Source organism: Hyperolius riggenbachi, chromosome 11 (genome assembly GCF_040937935.1).
Source record: "Hyperolius riggenbachi isolate aHypRig1 chromosome 11, aHypRig1.pri, whole genome shotgun sequence".
Lineage (NCBI taxonomy): Eukaryota > Metazoa > Chordata > Amphibia > Anura > Hyperoliidae > Hyperolius > Hyperolius riggenbachi.
The window spans coordinates 201,030,592-201,052,746 of record NC_090656.1 but is presented as its reverse complement, the minus strand read 5'-3'; the positions used below and the strand labels follow the sequence as shown (position 1 = coordinate 201,052,746).

General features: G+C 46.9%; 1 protein-coding gene and 1 long non-coding RNA gene across 5 annotated transcripts in view; one reads left to right on the top strand and one right to left on the bottom strand.

Moving 5' to 3' along the window:
- Positions 1 to 22,155, bottom strand: part of STK33 (serine/threonine kinase 33) — a 170,336-nt gene that overhangs the window by 70,601 nt on the left and 77,580 nt on the right. For all 4 annotated transcript variants that reach the window (XM_068260766.1, XM_068260764.1, XM_068260767.1 and 1 more), the window contains exon 2: positions 8,872 to 8,947. The gene's annotated coding sequence lies outside the window, so the exon portion shown is untranslated. The remainder of the gene's footprint in view (positions 1 to 8,871; positions 8,948 to 22,155) is intronic.
- The window catches only part of LOC137538533 (uncharacterized), an 834,068-nt gene that overhangs the window by 795,655 nt on the left and 16,258 nt on the right, over positions 1 to 22,155 (top strand). The gene's annotated exons all lie outside the window — the stretch shown is intronic.

Here is a 22,155-nt window from a genome sequence, read left to right as displayed (position 1 = left end):
TAGGAGCCCTCAGTATAGCCAGGTATAGGTGCCCTCAGTATAGCCAGGTATAGGTGCCATCAGTATAGCCAGGTATAGGTGCCATCAGTATAGCCAGGTATAGGTGCCCTCAGTATAGCCAGGTATAGGTGCCATCAGTATTGCCAGGTATAGGTGCCCTCAGTATAGCCAGGTATAGGTGCCCTCAGTATAGCCAGGTATAGGTGCCATCAGTATAGCCAGGTATAGGTGCCATCAGTATAGCCAGGTATAGGTGCCATCAGTATTGCCAGGTATAGGTGCCCTCAGTATAGCCAGGTATAGGTGCCCTCAGTATAGCCAGGTATAGGTGCCCTCAGTATAGCCAGGTATAGGTGCCCTCAGTATAGCCAGGTATAGGTGCCCTCAGTATAGCCAGGTATAGGTGCCATCAGTATAGCCAGGTATAGGTGCCCTCAGTATAGCCAGGTATAGGTGCCCTCAGTATAGCCAGGTATAGGTGCCATCAGTATAGCCAGGTATAGGAGCCCTCAGTATAGCCAGGTATAGGTGCCCTCAGTATAGCCAGGTATAGAAGCCCTCAGTATAGCCAGGTATAGGTGCCATCAGTATAGCCAGGTATAGGTGCCCTCAGTATAGCCAGGTATAGGTGCCCTCAGTATAGCAAGGTATAGGAGCCCTCAGTATAGCCAGGTATAGGTGCCATCAGTATAGCCAGGTATAGGTGCCCTCAGTATAGCCAGGTAAAGGTGCCCTCAGTATAGCCAGGTACAGGTGTCCTCAGTATAGCCAGGTATAGGTGCCCTCAGTATAGCCATGTATAGGTGCCATCAGTATAGCCAGGTATAGGTGCCCTCAGTATAGCCAGGTAAAGGTGCCCTCAGTATAGCCAGGTACAGGTGCCCTCAGTATAGCCAGGTATAGGTGCCCTCAGTATAGCCAGGTATAGGTGCCCTCAGTATAGCCATGTATAGGTGCCCTCAGTATAGCCAGGTATAGGTGCCCTCAGTATAGCCAGGTATAGGTGCCCTCAGTATAGCCAGGTATAGGTGCCCTCAGTATAGCAAGGTATAGGAGCCCTCAGTATAGCCAGGTATAGGTGCCATCAGTATAGCCAGGTATAGGTGCCCTCTGTATAGCCAGGTAAAGGTGCCCTCAGTATAGCCAGGTACAGGTGTCCTCAGTATAGCCAGGTATAGGTGCCCTCAGTATAGCCATGTATAGGTGCCATCAGTATAGCCAGGTATAGGTGCCCTCAGTATAGCCAGGTAAAGGTGCCCTCAGTATAGCCAGGTACAGGTGCCCTCAGTATAGCCAGGTATAGGTGCCCTCAGTATAGCCAGGTATAGGTGCCCTCAGTATAGCCATGTATAGGTGCCCTCAGTATAGCCAGGTATAGGTGCCCTCAGTATAGCCAGGTATAGGTGCCCTCAGTATAGCCAGGTATAGGTGCCCTCAGTATAGCCAGGTATAGGTGCCCTCAGTATAGCCAGGTATAGTTGCCCCCAGTATAGCAAGGTATAGGTGCCCTCAGTATAGCCAGGTATAGGTGCCCCCAGTATAGCGAGGTATAGGAGCCCTCAGTATAGCAAGGTATAGGTGCCCTCAGTATAGCCAGGTATAGGTGCCCTCAGTATAGCCAGGTATAGGTGCCCTCAGTATAGCCAGGTATAGGTGCCCCCAGTATAGCAAGGTATAGGTGCCCTCAGTATAGCCAGGTATAGGTGCCCCCAGTATAGCGAGGTATAGGAGCCCTCAGTATAGCGAGGTATAGGTGCCCTCAGAATAGCCAGGTATAGGTGCCCTCAGTATAGCCAGGTATAGGTGCCCTCAGTATAGCAAGGTATAGGAGCCCTCAGTATAGCAAGGTATAGGTGCCCTCAGTATAGCCAGGTATAGGTGCCCCCAGTATAGCGAGGTATAGGAGCCCTCAGTATAGCAAGGTATAGGTGCCCTCAGTATAGCCAGGTATAGGTGCCCTCAGTATAGCCAGGTATAGGTGCCCTCAGTATAGCAAGGTATAGGAGCCCTCAGTATAGCAAGGTATAGGTGCCCTCAGTATAGCCAGGTATAGGTGCCATCAGTATAGCCAGGTATAGGTGCCCTCAGTATAGCCAGGTATAGGTGCCCTCAGTATAGCCAGGTATAGGTGCCCTCAGTATAGCAAGGTATAGGAGCCCTCAGTATAGCCAGGTATAGGTGCCCTCAGTATAGCCAGGTATAGGTGCCATCAGTATAGCCAGGTATAGGTGCCCTCAGTATAGCCAGGTATAGGGGCCCTCAGTATAGCCAGGTATAGGTGCCCTCAGTATAGCCAGGTATAGGTGCCCTCAGTATAGCCAGGTATAGGTGCCATCAGTATAGCCAGGTATAGGTGCCATCAGTATAGCCAGGTATAGGTGCCATCAGTATTGCCAGGTATAGGTGCCCTCAGTATAGCCAGGTATAGGTGCCCTCAGTATAGCCAGGTATAGGTGCCATCAGTATTGCCAGGTATAGGTGCCCTCAGTATAGCCAGGTATAGGTGCCCTCAGTATAGCCAGGTATAGGTGCCATCAGTATAGCCAGGTATAGGTGCCCTCAGTATAGCCAGGTATAGGTGCCCTCAGTATAGCCAGGTATAGGTGCCATCAGTATAGCCAGGTATAGGAGCCCTCAGTATAGCCAGGTATAGGTGCCCTCAGTATAGCCAGGTATAGAAGCCCTCAGTATAGCCAGGTATAGGTGCCATCAGTATAGCCAGGTATAGGTGCCCTCAGTATAGCCAGGTATAGGTGCCCTCAGTATAGCAAGGTATAGGAGCCCTCAGTATAGCCAGGTATAGGTGCCATCAGTATAGCCAGGTATAGGTGCCCTCAGTATAGCCAGGTAAAGGTGCCCTCAGTATAGCCAGGTACAGGTGTCCTCAGTATAGCCAGGTATAGGTGCCCTCAGTATAGCCAGGTATAGGTGCCCTCAGTATAGCCATGTATAGGTGCCATCAGTATAGCCAGGTAAAGGTGCCCTCAGTATAGCCAGGTACAGGTGCCCTCAGTATAGCCAGGTACAGGTGCCCTCAGTATAGCCAGGTATAGGTGCCCTCAGTATAGCCAGATATAGGTGCCCTCAGTATAGCCATGTATAGGTGCCCTCAGTATAGCCAGGTATAGGTGCCCTCAGTATAGCCAGGTATAGGTGCCCTCAGTATAGCCAGGTATAGGTGCCCTCAGTATAGCCAGGTATAGGTGCCCCCAGTATAGCAAGGTATAGGTGCCCTCAGTATAGCCAGGTATAGGTGCCCCCAGTATAGCGAGGTATAGGAGCCCTCAGTATAGCAAGGTATAGGTGCCCTCAGTATAGCCAGGTATAGGTGCCCTCAGTATAGCCAGGTATAGGTGCCCTCAGTATAGCCAGGCATAGGTGCCCCCAGTATAGCAAGGTATAGGTACCCTCAGTATAGCCAGGTATAGGTGCCCCCAGTATAGCGAGGTATAGGAGCCCTCAGTATAGCAAGGTATAGGTGCCCTCAGAATAGCCAGGTATAGGTGCCCTCAGTATAGCCAGGTATAGGTGCCCTCAGTATAGCAAGGTATAGGAGCCCTCAGTATAGCAAGGTATAGGTGCCCTCAGTATAGCCAGGTATAGGTGCCCCCAGTATAGCGAGGTATAGGAGCCCTCAGTATAGCAAGGTATAGGTGCCCTCAGTATAGCCAGGTATAGGTGCCCTCAGTATAGCCAGGTATAGGTGCCCTCAGTATAGCAAGGTATAGGAGCCCTCAGTATAGCAAGGTATAGGTGCCCTCAGTATAGCCAGGTATAGGTGCCCCCAGTATAGCGAGGTATAAGTGCCCCTAGTATAGTGAGGTATAGGTGCCCTCATTATAGTCGCCTCCAGTATAGCAAGGTATAGGTGTCCACAGTATAGCTATCGATGTTGAACCAAACTTTTTCATTGATCAGGGGTGGGGCAGTAGATTGACAGCTCAACTGTTCTAGCAGATTTCATGCAGTTTTAGCAGATTTCATGCAGAACATTATAGACATGTATGCACAACTATGTGTAGTGCGAGGAAGGAAGACAGTAGATCCCTCTCTGATCAGATTCCAATATTTTTGCCACATTGGGTGGCAATCTACTAATGTGTGGTTACATTTTATGAATACATGTTATGAAAGGTGCACATTTAAAAAAGAAAAAACATGTAAAATAAAAATGCAAAACAATTTTGTTTTTGCATTATGAAAGATTATGTCAGATCACATGACTCCTAGCTACCAATGACAAACAATATATTCCTGCTCCCCAGCAACATCTAAATCCCATCGAGATGCTGTGGGGTGATATGAAAGGGCTGCACATGCAAGAGACCACTCAAACACTACACTGGCTGTCCTAAATGTCAGCGCTACAAAGATCTCAACCACAATAATAATGTATTCAATTTAACCAATGGAACTGCTGCAAAAACCCTCATAATAAGCACTGAGTAGGAATACTTTATGACGAAGTGTATTAAAGTGTATCTAAGGCACAGGTGTCGAACTGGAGGGCCAGATCCATGCCAGTGGTTAGGATGGACTGAGAAACAGAGGAATGTGTTCTACCTGATGGACCACACCTTTCCTGATTCAGACCCATCAATTCATTTGAGCTGTATCAAAAATGTGTGAGGACCTCAGCCCTCGAAGGACCGGTTTGACAGGCAAACCTCAAGTACAGAAAAAATTGAATCAGTTCATCTCGTTGCGGGGCTTTGAGAGCCGAGCGCCAAAGCTGGGCGCCGTCATAGCAGCAATGCTATGCTGCGCGCCCCGTGTAGCAGTAATTCGGGGCTCTTGTGGTTGCTAGACCCCAAAGTACATCTCCCTCTGAGTTGCGACAAATCGGAGGGGGAATAGAATTTAACGCCGTCTCTAAATTTAGCGGCAGTAGGGAGAGCCGTCATTCATCTCTCCCCACGCCGAACTGAGCGGCGCCGAAATAATATGTACTCAGAAAACATACCTATCTAAGGAAAGGTCTGGATCCTATAGAGGCTTCCCACGTTCTCCTCCGGTCCCCCAAAAATTACAGAGCATGGACCCCCCAAAAATTACAGACAAGGGCTTGTCATTAATTACATTGGGGCCCGGCTCTGGTTCATGCATGAGTGTGGCAGTACTGCATCTGTGCAAGCAGCTCCGTGCAGCTGTGCATACAGGGGCCTGTGCGTCCTCCTGTCATGCTCTGGTCACTGAGAGCTGTAACAGGGGAGTGCACGCGGTCGGACTGTGACGGCTTGCCCCGACTGACTGGGACCCTTAAAGGAAGATCCAGGCAGCAGAGAAGAACGGCGAGAGACCGATTAGCCTGTAGGAGGTTGGAAGAAGCCCCAGGTATGTATTTTGTTTTTGTATCATCTCAGGTATCCTTTAAGTTTAAAGTGTACCTGAAGGAAAAAAAGAGCCCCTGGGGTTACTTACCTCAGGAGGGGGAAGCCTCTGGATCATAAAGAGGCTTGGGGATCCAGCGCTGGCTCCCCCAAAAATCACCTTGTTGGCACATGTGGCGAGCCTTGCGAAGGCGCTGTATCAGCTTCCCCTTGGGTTTCGGCAGAAATAGTCGAACCCAATCGGGGCCTCTCTACTGCACAGGCGTGAACTGGAGGGGAAAGCCGATAGTGCGCCTGCTCAGGCAGGCAGGCAAATGTAATTATTATTGTCGCTGTGTGTTCGGGGGGCCAGCGCTGGGTTGGGCTGGCGAAGGGAGACTGGGAAAGCCACATTAGCATAAAGAGTCCTTCCAAGGTAAGGATCTATTTTTTAAAAAAAAATTTAACTTTCAGGTTTTTTTAAGTAAAATAGTTTAAGTAAAATGATTGGGTCAGCCCAAAATATTGTGATCTGGTCACATACTGAAGACAGAGATGTCAGAGTGCAATATAGAAAGCACACGCCATAGCAACATTCAGAAAAGGTCCTCTACCTCCACCTTCAGCCCTACAAGACAACATTTGGTGGCTCTGTCAAATGGAACACATCTACTTGTTACAGTCAAGATTTCACGTGACTACCCAGGCCAACCTGCTCTGCCATGGACTCATTGTGGTCAACAGTTTGTTGTTTACACGCTTCTTAACCTCTTGAGGACCAGAGGTTTCCCAAATGAATTGTACCTCCTTTTCTTCTCACAAATAGAGCTTTCATTTTCTGGTCTCTGATTGCTGCTGCGATCTTTAGGTTGTTTTTTTATTATTATTAAAAATGATCATTAAAAAAAAAAAAAAAAGAAAAACTTTCGTTGATCCCCCTCCCACCCCCCAAATTAGACCTAGACTATGATACATACACTACACTACACATACATAGGCATCAGCCTATGATAAGGATTAGATTGCAAATCTCACTCCTCACGAGTTCACGCCATATGGCGTGATCAAGGAACAAGGAAGCCCCGTTGCAGCCTCCATCCTGCGTTAGGCGGTCGCAGAGTGGTTAAGGTGCCCATCACTCGATGTTCCACCAGATCAACCATCACTCTACCAGATCAACCATCACTCGATGTTCCACCAGATCAACCAGTAGATTGATTCTGATCACAGAGGAATTTATTGCCTGCCCATGCACTGCGAACCGATTTCCAATAGATTTCAGCATGAAATCCATTGAAAATTGTCCTGCTTCCAGCCCCTCAGTATTGAAGGCTCACACACTGTGCGAATCATGGCCTTTCTCCATAGTCTGGCGTCACTGCGAGTACCTGTATCACGTGACACTGGTGCATATGGTGATCAGGGCTGTGGAGTCAGTACAAAAATCATCTGACTCCTCAGTTTATGAAATTACAGACTTCAACTTCATGTACCTAAAATTGCTCCAACTCCGACTCCTGGACTCCTCAGCCCTGGTGGTGATGTCACCGCATAGCTGGTGCAATGTGGTACAGGCACTTGCGGAGATGCCAGACACTGGAGGAGGCCAAGATTCTTGCCAGAGGACAGGTAAGCCTTCAACACTGCACGTGAGCAAGGAAGGGGGGGGGGCATATACACTTGGAGGGACACTGGCCGGGGGTCCGTCAGGCATCAGACCCTTACGACCGAGATTTTCCAGCATTTCCAATTGATCCTTTCAACTTATTTTGTCCGCAAACCGATCAAAAGGTCAATCGTGTGGCCATGTTGTGGTATTGATTCTTCTCCGATCCAATGAAATTATTGGATAGAAAGGTTGATCAGCCTACAAAATCGAGTGCTGCATGGGCACTTTTAGGCCTCTTTGAAGATGAAGTGTTAGTTTACATGGCTGCTGACCACAAGCACAGTGTGGCCGCAATGACATGCAGCAATGGCAGTGTTCGGTAACACTGCGCACGTCACGTTTCACATGCTGCGACATTAGGGACGTTTCACACTTGCATTTTCAGCCAAACAGATTTGGTTTACGCTTCACCGGATCAGTAACGCTTGGCTCACACTGGCAAATCACTAATCGATCGGATCCGTTTTCACTCCGTTGCCACAGCAGCCTGGGGGATGAGGGAGGGTTAAAGCTTACCAAGGCTTCCGTCTTTTTCACTGAAGCCGGGTGGTAGGGAGGGTTTCTTCCAGGCTTCCTTCTTCTTCCGTATTCAATTGCATCCCACATCACATCATGTGACTACGCTTCCTCCTACCAGGTTGAAGGAGGAAGCATAGTCATGTGATGCGAGACGCAATACAAGGTGGAAGAAGACAGAAGCCTGGAAGAAACCCTCCCTACCACCCGGCTGCAATGAAGAAGAGAGAAGCTTGGGTAACTTTATCCCTCCCTCACCCACCCGCCCATATACGGCCCGGTTCACACCCCCACATCCCCCAAACCGCACCCCCAGTGGATTTTGCCCTTAACGGTCCGTTTCTTCACTAGTGTGAAGAAACGTTCCATACTCTCTTTGTCCCCAATGCAGGGTTTCATCTTCCGTTTCCAGTCTGCTGCGCTCAGCGGTCCGGAAAAATAGGTGCTGCAGGAAACTTGCGGTCTGTTCAGCGGATTGTGCGGAACCGATCCGTTCAAACATACGCATGTGAACGGTTGCATAGGTTAACACTGGATCCGTTCCCATTCCTTGTACAATATCCATTCCAATATGAGAACGGACCGTTTTCTAACGCAAGTGTGAAACAGTCCTTACTCGCAGCAAAAAATTCATGTCTCATGTCGAGTCTGAGGATGGCAACCGCCGTTCTCAGATGCAACTTATTGGAGGAAAACACCTGTCCACTGCCTGTGCCGAGCGCTAGTGAGCAAGCGGCCGATAGACAGGAGCAGCTGACAGGCGGGGAATTCACTGCCTTCAGCTGCCCATGAAAAAGAGCCCTGAGTATAGCAATGTCATTAGCTGCCCTCTGCCATCTACCATACTACCATCTACACGTGTGATTTTGATTTGATTTGATAAGCACTTTTTATCTTTTTACCATTTTATGTTTATGTTATAAGACTGTCATATTTTAAAAAAAAAAAATCTTAAAGTGGACCTGAACTCTTGCACAGGGCACAAGGAAAACTCACTGTGTGAAATGCACACTGTGTTTTTAGAGAAAAGAGCCTGTTCAATTCCCCCTCATTTTCATGTAATCAGAAGTGTAATTTGATCTCTCAGCTGTGTCAGCACAGAAATTTGGCAGACACAGCTAACTTGTAAACACAGGATGTTAACCTTATTCCTGCTTCCATGAAAGCAGGAAGTAAACACACTGCAGATTTATTGTAGGATTTGAATCAGCTGTAACAAAGAAATATTTTTCTTTCAAGGTTGTTATGCTGTTGTGTATCTTTTAGAGCAGAGAGGAAGTTCTGAGTTCAGGTCCGCTTTATAGTGAAAAAATAAAAAAAGCAAGCACACGGCATGCAAGAGACATCAGAGCAGATGTAGAATAACCCTGGACAGACCTGTTCCGTGCAGCCGTCTCTGGACTGGGGATGGGAGGCTGAGAGATGACAGTTTACCAACAGGAGACACCGGACCCTGCGGAGAAACATAATACACACAGCTCAGTATCACACAGGACAAACCTGATAAACACTGGGGGAAATTCAAAGAGAACCTCCACTTATCTGCCCTCCCCAAACAGCCAGTAACCTCACATCACTATCCTGACCACACAATACAATCTGCATGAGCATTTAGCCAGGATTCACATTGGTCAGTTGTACAACGCATGCATTAAAGTGTGTGTGAACTGCAATGGAGACTGGACAAAGACTTACCGTAATTCAGAGCATGCCTGCAGCGAGTTAGAATAATGCAATCAGTTACAACGCAGCAATGTGAACAGACAATACCGGTCTGTAACACTACCTGAGCAAGGCATCCAATCTATACCTGGACTGGGCGACTCTCACACTGTACAGAGGCGGGTACAATTACACAGTGATTGCTCTGGCTTCTCTATGTGTTGCAGGTGCAAGATTCTGCTCATCTAAAGCAAGAGCAGGCAACATCGGGCACACTTAAAAAAATCAGATCTCCTTACCTGTGATTTCCTCCAGCCCCTGGAAGCCTATGTGTCGCTCCGTTGCAGCCTAGCCAGGTCAGCAGCCATGCGCAAGGCTGCGCTGCTCGCGGTCACACGCCCATGGCTCGGAGCATTCTGTGTAAGTGCAGTACTTCTGCGCAGAACACGCTCGCGCATGCACAGTGGCTGCCGACCTGGACGGGTCGGCGGCTGCTACAGAGGGGACTCCGGGAGACCGTCGGGGAGCGGCGATGGACGCATAGGCTTCCAGGGGCTGGAGAAACCCCCCGGTAAGAAGATCTGATTTTTCTTTTACGTTTGCTTGATGTTTCCTTTAAGTGTAGTGAAGCAAACCCATGGAAAAATTTAATTTTAAAGTTATTTGAATCATGAGTTTCTTAAAAGTTTTTCACGCTCTTCGTGGGCCCATACACGCATAGATTTCTGCCCAATGTGGCAAACAGATCAATCTCTCTCTGATCTTAATTTGATCAGGGAGGAATCGAATCCCCCCATACACAGCACAAAGATTTTCAATAGATTTCACCATGAAATGTATTGTATCAGATGAGAGGATCCGCACTGTCTCTTATATATTTTAGAGGGTGCGGATCCTCTCATCTGATACATTGACTCCCTGTGACTCCAGGGGTGATCACGACACGTCATCATCCGTTGGTGCGGTTGTAACAGGATTGCAATACCATGAAATGTATTGAAAATCTATCTATTGAACTGCAGCACTGCACTGTTTGGCACATTGCAACGTTATGGGCTGTCAATCTAATGCTGCTACCCTGCCATATCCGATTGACCAAAACTTTCAGTGAATGTAGTTTAGATCGATTTTTGCAAACCGTTCAATATTATTATCAATGTGGCTCATTGCTTCACAGATAACCGGCAGATTGGGTAATAGTTATAATGAACTAAGGTAGAGATTAGACGACGGGAGGGATAATTGACTATGGATATGACGGGGATTAGATTGTGGAAGGGTCAGACCTGCACTTCCATAGAAGCAAACTAGGCGTTAAGCTCTTCAGGTGGCCCCGAATCACTGGGTAGGGACTTTAGATTGTGAGCTTCTTAACAGGACACTGAATATTAGTACAGAGTCGTCAAAAGGATAAAAAACTATTTTTGCTAATTTTTTATGAAATGGGAGGTAGTAATGGACTTACCTCCCCAATAGAAGACACGGTTTAGTCGGTTTCAGGGGTTTTTTTTTTTTCATTCAACAATGCAACACGTTTCGCATGTGCAATCCTGCTTCATCAGGCAATAAAGAAGCAACTAGACACGGCCATAGGAACACCAAGCTCCTTGGTGAAGATTACCTGCTGTAATTGCCATATCTCCATTTATCACATCCTAGAGTTCCTCTTTAAGGGCCATGGCACGAACAGCTTGTAGAGGAAGCGGCTACCTTTGTTGAAGTTCAGTGTGGTTGATCGCGATCGTCTCTGGAGAAGATCTAGCATCCATACAGATGTCCCACATTAGAAGTTTAGCGATTTTCTGTAAGGAATCACAGCACAACAGTCGTGCACTGCTGCTGGATGCCTCCTGTTAGACCATCTCCCGTGGTCCCCTCTACGATCAGCTGTGGCGGCATGTCTGTTCACCTAGCACTCCTCACACTGCCATCCAGAACAATAGTAAGCAACTGTACCTGAGGCCAGCCCAGGAACACTGAATATAAGGACAGAAACACATTTGGAAATCTTCTATGCAAATGAACATCCCTTCCCTAAAGGAGCACTGTCACTTTAAGTCACTCTCCTTCCCCTCTGTCCCCATTGTCTTACCCACCCCCTGTAATTACAGCTGACAGCGGCTGATGAATTGGCCGTGTCACAGACGTAAAATGGGGTTTAAAAAAATAAAAAAAGTAGCTATAAAACTTTTCAAAGCATCACCCACAACAAAGCATAACCAGGTAACTGAAATGGGATTAGTGTATAGATGACTGAATGGCCTCTATAGAAAGACCTCTGCAGGAGTGGCATCTACAGCAACCAGCCTGTCTAGCTTAAGTGCTGCTGTACAGTGTAATCACAATACCTATTCATCTCTCATGTAAAGTGCTACAAGGCCTAGAACACAGGAATGGCTGCAGAGCCCTCAGGCCACCGCATAGGGATTTTACAAAGTCCTGAAAATAGCCTGTTAGGAGGTTTTTTAGTGTTCTGTAGATATTCACTGACTGTAGATGGTGCGGTATGGAGAGGAAGTGTATAGAACTCTCGCCTTGCGACGCTGGTGATCTCTAGTTTCAGAGATGGATTAAGGCTCGGTCCACACTAGGTACGGTTACAGAACGCAATCCGTGGAAATAAGAGGTCCGCAAAGATGACGTTGAGGGGAGGAGCAGGCAGTAGGCAATCCGGTTCTCCCTCCGTTTTTGTGTGCAAAGTAGCCTGTGTGACAGAGAATCGTTTTTGTATTGCCTTTCATTGCCTCCGCGGGTACCCGGGCTCCCTGAAAATGTTGCAAATCCGGACTCTCCTTTCAGTTTTCCAAACCGGGTACCCCCTTATGGTTCTTCTGGTAAGCTGAGGTAAAGAGGAGTCAGAGAAAGTAGTAGGTGGGCCCCTTGATGCCCACTAGGCCCAAGGCATTTGCCTAGGTTGCCTTGTGGAAGATCCTGCTCTGTCCAGTTTAAATCAGGGGAGGGAGATCTTCATGGACTTTTGTATATTCTCCACGTGACGGTGTCCCCCACCCCCCAAAAAAGGGTTAATAACTCCCCCCCCCCCCCCCCCCCCCCCCAGTAATTCATTAAAAACCTTTGCTCCCTCAAAGCTTTTTTTCAAGAGTTTTCTGAAGCTCTGTTCTCAATAACCATGGCCCGTCCCCATCTCGGCAGTTGCAGCCTGATTGGTGGCTGATGAGCTGGAGGTGGGCTGTGGCAACACAGGTGGGGGTGGTCAGAGCTTCGGAAGACTCAGAAAAAAATGCCTTTGACTGTTTTTCTAATGGAGGGGGCGGAGATTCACCTGTCTAATGAATTACGCGCAAGTGGGTGAGTTATAAACCCTGAGATCCCCTGATCCTGGCAGCATTAAGACAGAGCCTTGTATGACAAGCTCTATCTTTTTCATTGGAAGACGTCGGGGAGGTGGCCATACACTTGTAGATTGCCACCCAGTGTGGTAAAACGATATACCCCATCTCCTCTCTTTTTCAATAGATTTCAGAATGAAATGTATTGAAAATCGATCTCACCCAATGTAACCGCAGTGTTGCACTGCTCAATGCCAGCCAGGTTAATATCTGCAAGGAGTTTGTATGTTCTCCCCGTGTCTGTGTGGGTTTCCTCCGGGCACTCCGGTTTCCTCCCACATCCCAAAAACATACAGATAAGAGGGCTTCCCCCTAAAATTGGCCCTAGACTATGATACATACACTGCATGATACATACATAGACATAGCACTAAGGTAGGGGCTAGATTGTGAGCCCCTCTGAGGGACAGTCAGTGACAAGACAATACACTCTGTACAGCGCCGCTGCTCCTGCTCCCAATTGAACTATAATTCTGAACAATTTTTGCCCATAATTACGATCCGTTGGACATGGCGAGGCTCTGATGTCTGGCAGATTCGATCGCAGTGATTCAGCCAGAAATCGAATGAGAAAATGGAGAAGTGTGTGGCTACCTTTGGACTACAGTAGGAACATATGACAATGGCTATGGTAGGGATTAGATTGTGAGCTCCTCTGAGGACAGTCAGTGACAGGACTGTATACACTATGTAAAGTGCTGCATAAGATGTCAGTGCTATATAAATACACAATACTTATCATAGACACCTGCCAGACATTGTATACAACGAACAGAGGCGCCAAAAGTATAAAATTAGATTAAATGAGCTTAAAAACCAACTCAAAAGGCTAAAATGAAGGAGGAAGTGGTGGTCTTACCTCCCTCAAGCAGACACGACAACGACTGCGATTCAGACAGTCAAACACATTCATTAGAAACTCCCCAAAAAATTGCAACGCATTTCGCAGGCTCAATCCCGCTTCATCAGGCAATACAGGGGGGAGTATCAAGCGATCTGCACAAGGATTCAAGTTAAGCACCTCTTTTTTTTATCTGTTTGCAAGTTTACCTGCCAGATATGTTAGAGCAGTTATAGATTTGTTTCCTCATTTCTTTATTCTGAATCATTATTCCTTGTAAATGCAACTCAGCCCAAACAACTATTAACCTCTTAATGGGAACCTGAAGAATGAGGGATATGTAGCCTGCTATATTTATTTCCTTTTCAACTATACAGATTGCCTGGCTGTCCTGCTGATCCCCTGCCTCTAATATGTTTAGCCATAGACCCTGAACAAGCTGAATACTTATTTCAAGTGTGTAATTCAGACATTACTGCACCCAGAGAGATCAGCAGGGCTGCCAGGCATCTGGTAGGAAAAAAATATGGCAGCCTTTATATCCCACTCTCAGGGCTGGAACCCACTAGAGCGATTTTTTGAGCGTTTAGGGAGCGTGAGAAATCGCTAGTGATTTCCCTAAACGCTCTGCCAATGTAAATGGATGGTGCAAATTCCACAGAAGCGATTGCGATTAGCAAAATCACAAATGCAGGACATGCAGCATTTTGTTAGCGTTTGCGCTTCAATGTAAAGTATATAATCCCTGGCAACATCGCTCATCATACCTTGCACGGAGCGATTTTGCTAGCGTTTTAAAGTTAATGTACACTGTAACAAAATTAAAAATAATTGAAAGGACCAATCAGACTTTAAAGAGACTCTGTAACCTCAAAAACATCCCCAGGGGGGTACTCACCTCGGGTGGGGGAAGCCTCGGGATCCTAATGAGGCTTCCCACGCCGTCCTCTGTCCCACGGGGGTCTCGCTGCAGCCCTCCGAACAGCCGGCGACAGACCCAACTGTCAATTCAATATTTACCTTTGCTGGCTCCAGCGGGGGCGCTGTGGCTGCTTTCGACTCCGAAGTAGACGGAAATACCCGATCTCAGTTGGGTCCACTCTACTGCGCAGGCGCCGGAAACTTGCGCCTGCGCAGTAGAGCAGACCCGACGGCGATCGGGTATTTCCGCCAACTTCGAAGCCAACAGCCCTCAGAGCGCCTGCGCAGGAGCCGGGAAGGTAAATAATGACGTCATCTTTCACGGAGGGCTGCAGCGAGACCCCCGAGGGACGGAGGACGGCGTGGGAAGCCTCATTAGGATCCTGAGGCTTCCTCCACCCGAGGTGAGTACCCCCCAGAGGACGTTTTGACGTTACAGATTCTCTTTAAAACGTTAATCGCAAACCGCTACACAACCGCTGGCAAATTGAAAATACTTTCTAAAATCACTCCCTAAAACGCTCATGAAATCGCTTACAAACTGCTCATATAAAACGCTAGTAATTGTGATTAGCGATAGTGTTTTGTAGTGGGTTCCAGGCCTCACTTCAGGTTTCCCTTAAATAAATGCGCCTGTAAGCCTTTACAAAGCATTGGCAACAAACTCTCGCGCCGGGAGTCGATCCGGCGGCTAATCGAGCCGCCGGGTCGTACCGTGTATCCCCAGCATAACAGCCATCTGCTTGATTGCGATAATTTGGTCACATGACAGGATGGTGGCAGCTCATCCACTGTAAAACCATCCGTGTGAATTATTGTACTGACATTGTATTTAAACATGATTTAAATATGTCTAAATGAAGCTTTGATTGATAATGCAATAGGCTTGCATTTTTAATTTTAGCCTTGATTACAATACAAATGTGTCATTTACTGGTAACTCATTTAATTAGGCACCCAATGGTGTTTCTTTTAGGGTAGGACCACACTAGGCAGAATCGCATATGCGTTTTCCACTATGTGCTATGGAAAAACGCATATGCGATTCTGCCTAGTGTGTTCCTACCCTTAGCGCTACACAACTTTTCCTGTCCTATGCTTTTCCTGTCCCAAATTTTTTTGAAACGTGTTGCTAGCATCAAGTTCACAATAAGCAGATATATGTCATAAAACCATAACATCTCAACATTCCATCTGGTAATTTGTTCTATTTCATTTAAATAAAGGGTTTAAATGATCATGCCATACTATTTTTGTTTGCATTTTACAATGCATCTCAACCAGGGGCTTAGCAATAGTCATAGCAGCTGCCACGGGTCCCTGGAGCAGAGGGGCCAAAGTGGTACTCGATATGTTCATCATTAACTTTGTTGTGTTCCTCCACCCTCTGACTTTATCTCAATGGACTATATGCAATGTTGATTGCATGAGACCCATATCCATAGGATAGGAGCATTGCTCAAGAGTGCCTACATCTATGCCGATGACACCATATTATATCTGGATGCTCAGGATAGTGGCCAATCATACTCACCATACCCTCTGCCAGTAGTAGATACCTAGTTAGGAGTATACGTTAGTAAATTCCCAGAGAATTACCTAAACCAGGATCTAAGATACTCTGCTGGAGGCACCCTAATGATTCTAATAACAGGTTGGTGTATTTAGGAGTGTATGGATCTTACCTCCTTAAAGGACAAACCACAAAGGTAAGTGTACTTTTTATTCATGCACTTAAGACAGACAACGGGTTTCAAGGGTGCTTGCGTCTGGTGCACGCATTGCTCTGCATAGACCTCCCGGCGGCTACCACGAGTTCAGCTGGGGGATAATGCTCCTGCCTTGTTTTTTTCCACCCTAAGCTGAACTCGTGATTACCGCTAAGGAGGTTAAAAAAAAAAACGACCCCATAAAAACCTTGTTATGGCGTCACATAATCTCTAGCCACAACACTGATCCCAGCTTTGTAAAAACAAGATTGTAATGATGTGTTACGAAACCCACAATTACTGGGGGTGGCGAGTTACTATTCTGCCAAGAAGAATCTAGCGTGTGTCCAGTACAGCGCCCTTCTATGTGCCATCGAAACATCCGGACTGGTGAATCATGTTGTCCGAGCACAGGCCTAGGCCACTGTTTTCCTCTCCCACTCCACCCTATGCCACCTTTCTCCATAGCAACAGAATGCATAGCTAGCCTCTGTCTTAGCGATGGGTCTGTACAGGCAGCAGTAATTGTATGGGCATATGCAGATAAAAAGATCCCTAGTGCATGCGCAGGAGGGTAGAGATAACTTTGATTACAGTTGCTGGAGAAAGCTGGGTTTCACCTGTCCAGTATCAGGACAGGGTGCAGTGGTGAAGCATCAGCACAATGAAGAAGCATGTACTGCCCTCTGCATTTGCTGCAGTGCCCAGGATAAAGGTCAGGTCAGGGAGCTGGCTGTGCTGCCTGGCTAGACTTGTGCTGCCTGGCTAGACAATGTACAGCTATCCCAGTCACAGGATTGGCAGGGAACAATGACCAATAATATCTTGTCTGGTGAGACGATTTCCATATCTGTATTTCTTCTATGCAATCTGCTGGCTGGCTGGATTTCAAATATACAGGAGTGATAAGAAGGCTTTAAAGGTATCCATACATCACTCGATTTTCCACCGAGCACTTCACTGTGTGATCAAAAACAGGGTGGTCGATGCAAAGTAAATCAACTAGTGGCCCTGCAAGATCCTGGCGATTCTCCTTCACTAATCGATCTGAACAATGTTCTGCCTCCATGCTCTGAAAATAAAGATTGATTCTGTGTCGTTGAAAATCAAATGAACAGTAGCTGCTTTCTTCACGTTCGACCAATATTTTCCATCCTGCCTGAATGAGTAAAAGGGTCGATTCAACCAGATATCGGACAATTTCTATCGATTAAGCAGAGTGGACCATAATTAATTAACCCCGATTCAATAAATGTATCTAATCAAACTGTCCATTGAATGGGAAAATGGAGCAATGTATGCCCTCCTTCAGAATTGAAGTCCATCCTTGAAAATACAAAGTTGTTTTCAGATTTGGATTGTGTGGAAAGGTGATCAGAACATTTTAGGGTTATCAGTGTTCCCTTCCTCTGGTATTGGGAGAACATGACCTCACTTCCTGGGGCTAAATGTCACACACAGCAAAAAACGAAATCTCTACTTGTAGAGAAAAGAAGTATTCAATAGTTGTATTTCCTGTCCTGAGAACTTACAGGGCTTACATGGAAACCATTAAAGAGAATGTCAGGCTCTGGATCCTATAGTGCAGGGGTCAGGAATCTTTTTGGCTGAGAGAGCCATAAATGCCACATAGTTTAAGAAGTAATTCTGTGAGAGCCATACAATATGTTTCAAGCTGGGACAGTGTGCATACGCAGCAGAGGGCTCACGTCTTTGTTGCCATGGTGATGTGTATACAGTTGATCCGCCGGGCAGCGGAAGTGTCAGACACGTCTTCAACTTCCTTGGGTTTCAGCAACATCAGCAATTTCCCCGATAGCCAGACAGGAGAAATACCGACTAACAGCTTGTACAATTAGCCAGCTGACTTGGTGGGTTGATTCACTTTATAGGATGAGATCCCCGCACTTTGGCCCAATAGGCTGCCTGTCAAGTGAAGACAGCCTATTGGGCCAATCAAAGTGTGGGGATCTCGTCCTACAAAGTCACTGGACCTGACAGGGTCCAGGGTGGGACAACTGGAGCAGCCGTTCGTTTTAGGTGGAGCGCGAGTAAGTTAGTAGTGCAGGATACAGCAGTAGCCTGCCTACTTTGAAAATGTTACTTGCGCTGCCACACTAAGCTGTGCTGCTTGAGCAATGTAACTGCTGATTTGTCTGTAAGCCAGACGCAGCCATCAGTAGAGCCACATCTGGCTCCCGAGCCATAGGTTCCCTACAACTGCTATAGTGCCTTCACTTCTTCTCACTGGCCCCCTCGTTCCAGCACTGTCACCCTTGTGAGCAGTATTTGACTGATTGGTCCCAAGTGCTCCCGAAGACAGGCGGCTCCATACTGGGCTTGTGTGAGTGCAATCTGTTGTGTGCTCACACATGTGCAGTACGGATCCACTTGGGCTCCCGAAGACTTACAAAGCCTCCCGTGGCGGCATATTGGAATTAAGTGACAGCGCTGGAATGAGTGGGCTGTGAGAGGAGTGGGAAGGCTCTAGGACTCAGAGCCTTTCCTCTCCATAGGTAAGTATCTCGGTTTTATTTCAATTTCAGTTGCCTTTGGCTATAAAGGAAACTTGAGCCAAAGGTTGGGTACAAAATCACATACTTACCTAAGAAGTGGGAAGCCCCTGAATCCTAATGAGACTCCCCATGGCATCCTCCGGTCCACCGTTGCTGCTCGCGGACCCTCCAAAAATTACTGACAAGGGCTTGTCGGTAATCAGATCAGGGCCACGTTCCTCTTCAAGTACGAATTCAGCTGTACTGCATAAGTACGGCTATACCTGCACACTAAGCCTGAGCTACTACGCATGCGCAGCCATGCTGGCGCAGCTACAGCACTGTTACGCCTGCCAAAGAAGGAGCTGGAGAGTCCATGGGCGGTAACAGTAGACCGGAGGACAGTGAGTGAAGAACCATTGGGATCCAGAGGCTTCCCTCTCCCTAGGCACCCTAAGTACCCTCTCCCTAAGTACCCTCTTCCCTCTCCCTAAGTACGTTTCCTCTAAGTTCTAGAGGGGTTCCACCGACAGGAAGTTACAAAAACATCTCAGTGGAGATATGGACAGCGGTAAAATCCAACCAAGGACCTGATGCCTTCCCATGCTTTATAAACCAGTACTTGCCCCTGGCGTTTGACTTTAGAAGAACGTCGGCATGAGGTGAGATCCTGCTTGTTCAGCAAAGCCTGCAGGCCATCCCCGCCTGACAGATGACAGGAAGGACCCCACCTGCAGCCGGACAGGACAATGACAGGCGGACAGGTGACGGCACAATGGCAGGCACAGGATGCCATTTCCACAGGGTCACAAAACAATCACTCCACTCTAGGCAACCAGCAAAACACAGAAACTCAGCGAGACTTCTGGCTGTTGCCGGGCTGTAACCTGAGAGGCCATTGTTCAATCACTGTTCAATCATTGTTCAATCCCAGCAGATGCTGGGGAATCGCTGGCATCTCAGCTCACCGCATTGACAGCCAATGAGCCGGATCCACAGACGCAAAGTGATCCGTCACACTGACACGCTGAATATAGCTGGTCACACAGGTGGTCACACAATGCCTGGTGAATGAGCGACAGGCCTGACAGGGTGCAGGATAAGGAGCTAGATGGAGGAGTGCTGCAGACAAGGATTACCGATACAGCACAGATCTTAAAGGAAACCCGTAATGTGGGTAAAAAAATAAGAATTTCACTTACCTGGGGCTTCTGCCAGCTCCCTGCAGCCGTCTTGTGCATGTGCCGGGCTCATTTTTGTTCCTTCAGTCACTGGCTGCCTCATTCGCTCTACCGTCTCCGGGCGTGTCCTGCGCAGGTGCAGTAGAGATTTTTTTCGTACTGCGCCTGCGCAGGACTCTCCTGGCCACAGTAGTGCATACGAGGATGCGCGCGGCCAGGGCTGCTCAGACGCAGTGGCCGTCGACATACAACTCGTCGAAACTGAAAAGTGAGCCGTGGCGGGGAAACGGATGATGGCTAAGTACCAGCACGGGCACAGGACGGCTACAGGGGGCTGGCAGAAGCCCCAGGTAAGTGAAACACTTTTTTTTTTTACCAATGTTACAGATTTCCTTTAACCACTTAACGACCACAGGCTCCCATATTTTGTACAATTCAGCACACTGCAGCTTTAACAGCTCGCTGCAGAGCCTAACGAGGTACCACACAAATGAATCCCATCCCCCCCCCCCCCCCTACCTTTCTGCTCACCAACAGAGCTTTCTGTTGAAGAGCTTTGATCGCTGCTCCAGGCAGTATTATTTTTTTATTCATTTGGGGGTTTTTTTGTTTTTTTTTATAAAATTGACAATTTTTTTTTCTTCCTTCCCCCGAGATCCAATCAGCAGGATCGTCTCTCATAGGCATCAGCCTATGAGAGCGATCCTTTGTCTTTCCCTCCAGGGGACAGCCGAGTGACAGGGCTGTCCCCAGTACAGCGCTGCATTAGATTGCAACGCTGTACAAAGAAAAGGTCCGGTTTTTTATTTTTCAGTCTGCTGGCGGCGATCGCTGCTGACTGACTGTTGACAGAGCTCCGCTCCGTCACTCCAGTGTGTAAGCGCGCAATCTCCGCTAATCTCAGCCCACTGTTCTTGATGCCGATCGGCATTAGGTGGTCCTGGGGCTGCCACCTTCCCAACGCCTATTGGCATCAGGCGTTTGGGAAGAGATTAAAGGGAACCTGAATTGAGAGTGATATGGATATGTTTCCTTTTACACGACACCAGTTGCCTGGCATTCTTGCTGATCTCTTTGGCTGCAGTAGCATCTAAATCAAACACCTGAAACAAGCAAGCGGCTAATCTAATCAGATTTTAGTCTGAAAATGTGTACTATATAGGGCTTGTTCTTGTCCAGCTGTGCAGAGCTGGGTACTTAGGACGGCAGAAGTCTTATCAACATCTAATGGCTGTCCTGCTGATCCTCTGCCGCTAATGGTGCCTATACATGGCACAATAAAAAGGTTTGATTTTCCCGTTTATTCAATCAAAACATTCAAATTGAATGAAAGTCAAAAAGAATCTCTTTTTTTCATTCAAGAAAAATGAATGATTATCCTGTTTTTCAATAAAAATCTGATCGGACATGTTGGGAAAATCTTTACATTGGATCTAACGGAATAATTGAACGAAATTTATCTAGTAGAAAAAAATAAAAAAATTGTACCATGTATGGGCACCATAAGGCTGTGTTCCCACTTGAGCTGAAAATGGACATTTTTGGTCTGTTCTCCGCTCATCACAAAACAGACAGAGGGCTGGTGCACACCGGAACTAGTAAAAAAAGGGCGCACAGGGATAGTGGACAAAAAGGGCGCCGCCATAGACTGCAATGCAAAATATCGGCTATTCGGCGCCCGACAGGAAAAAAGGGCGCACGAGAAATAGCGTTTTACAGGGATCGTGTTAACAACGGTTTTCGTTTACAGGATAAAGTTTATAACAAATATTGTTTACAAGTTCGTTTAGACTTTGTATTATACTTATTTTTTCGTTTGTTAATTTCGCTTATATGGGTTTTAACTAGTTTTTTTCGTTATAAAAATGCGCTTATAAAACTTTAACAACTAAAATTTAGTTTACACTTCTTTTATCATTTAAAATTCGTTTTCATATGTATAATGCTTAAATAACGTTTCTAAAGCTGATTGTATTAGAAATACATCGCTTATGGTATTAACTTTGTTTTTACACTTCTAATGCGTTGATTATAGTTACTAAAATATCGCTTTAAATATTACTGTTATTTTAAGATTTCTACGTGATTTTAAGGCTAGTTATTCTATTACAAATTACTGTTATTTAAAGATTTCTACGTGATTTTAAGGCTAGTTATTCTATTACAAATATATAAATTATTTTATTCATGTTATTTGGAGTGAAGTATTTTAAGGATTAAATATATTATTGTTTATATGTGTTTAGCGTGTTTTGTGCAGTGGGGATGGTTAGGTTTAGGCATTACTAGGGGGTCTAGGGGTTAGGGATAGGTACAGGGAGGGTTAGGACCAGGGTGGTGGTTAGTTTTAGGCACCACCAGGGGGGTCTTAGGTTTAGGCACCAGAAGGGGAGTCTTAGGTTTAGGCACCAACAGGGGAGTCTTAGGTTTAGGCACCACCAGGGGAGTCTTAGGTTTAGGCACCGACAGGGGGGTCTTAGGTTTAGGCACCAGAAGGGGAGT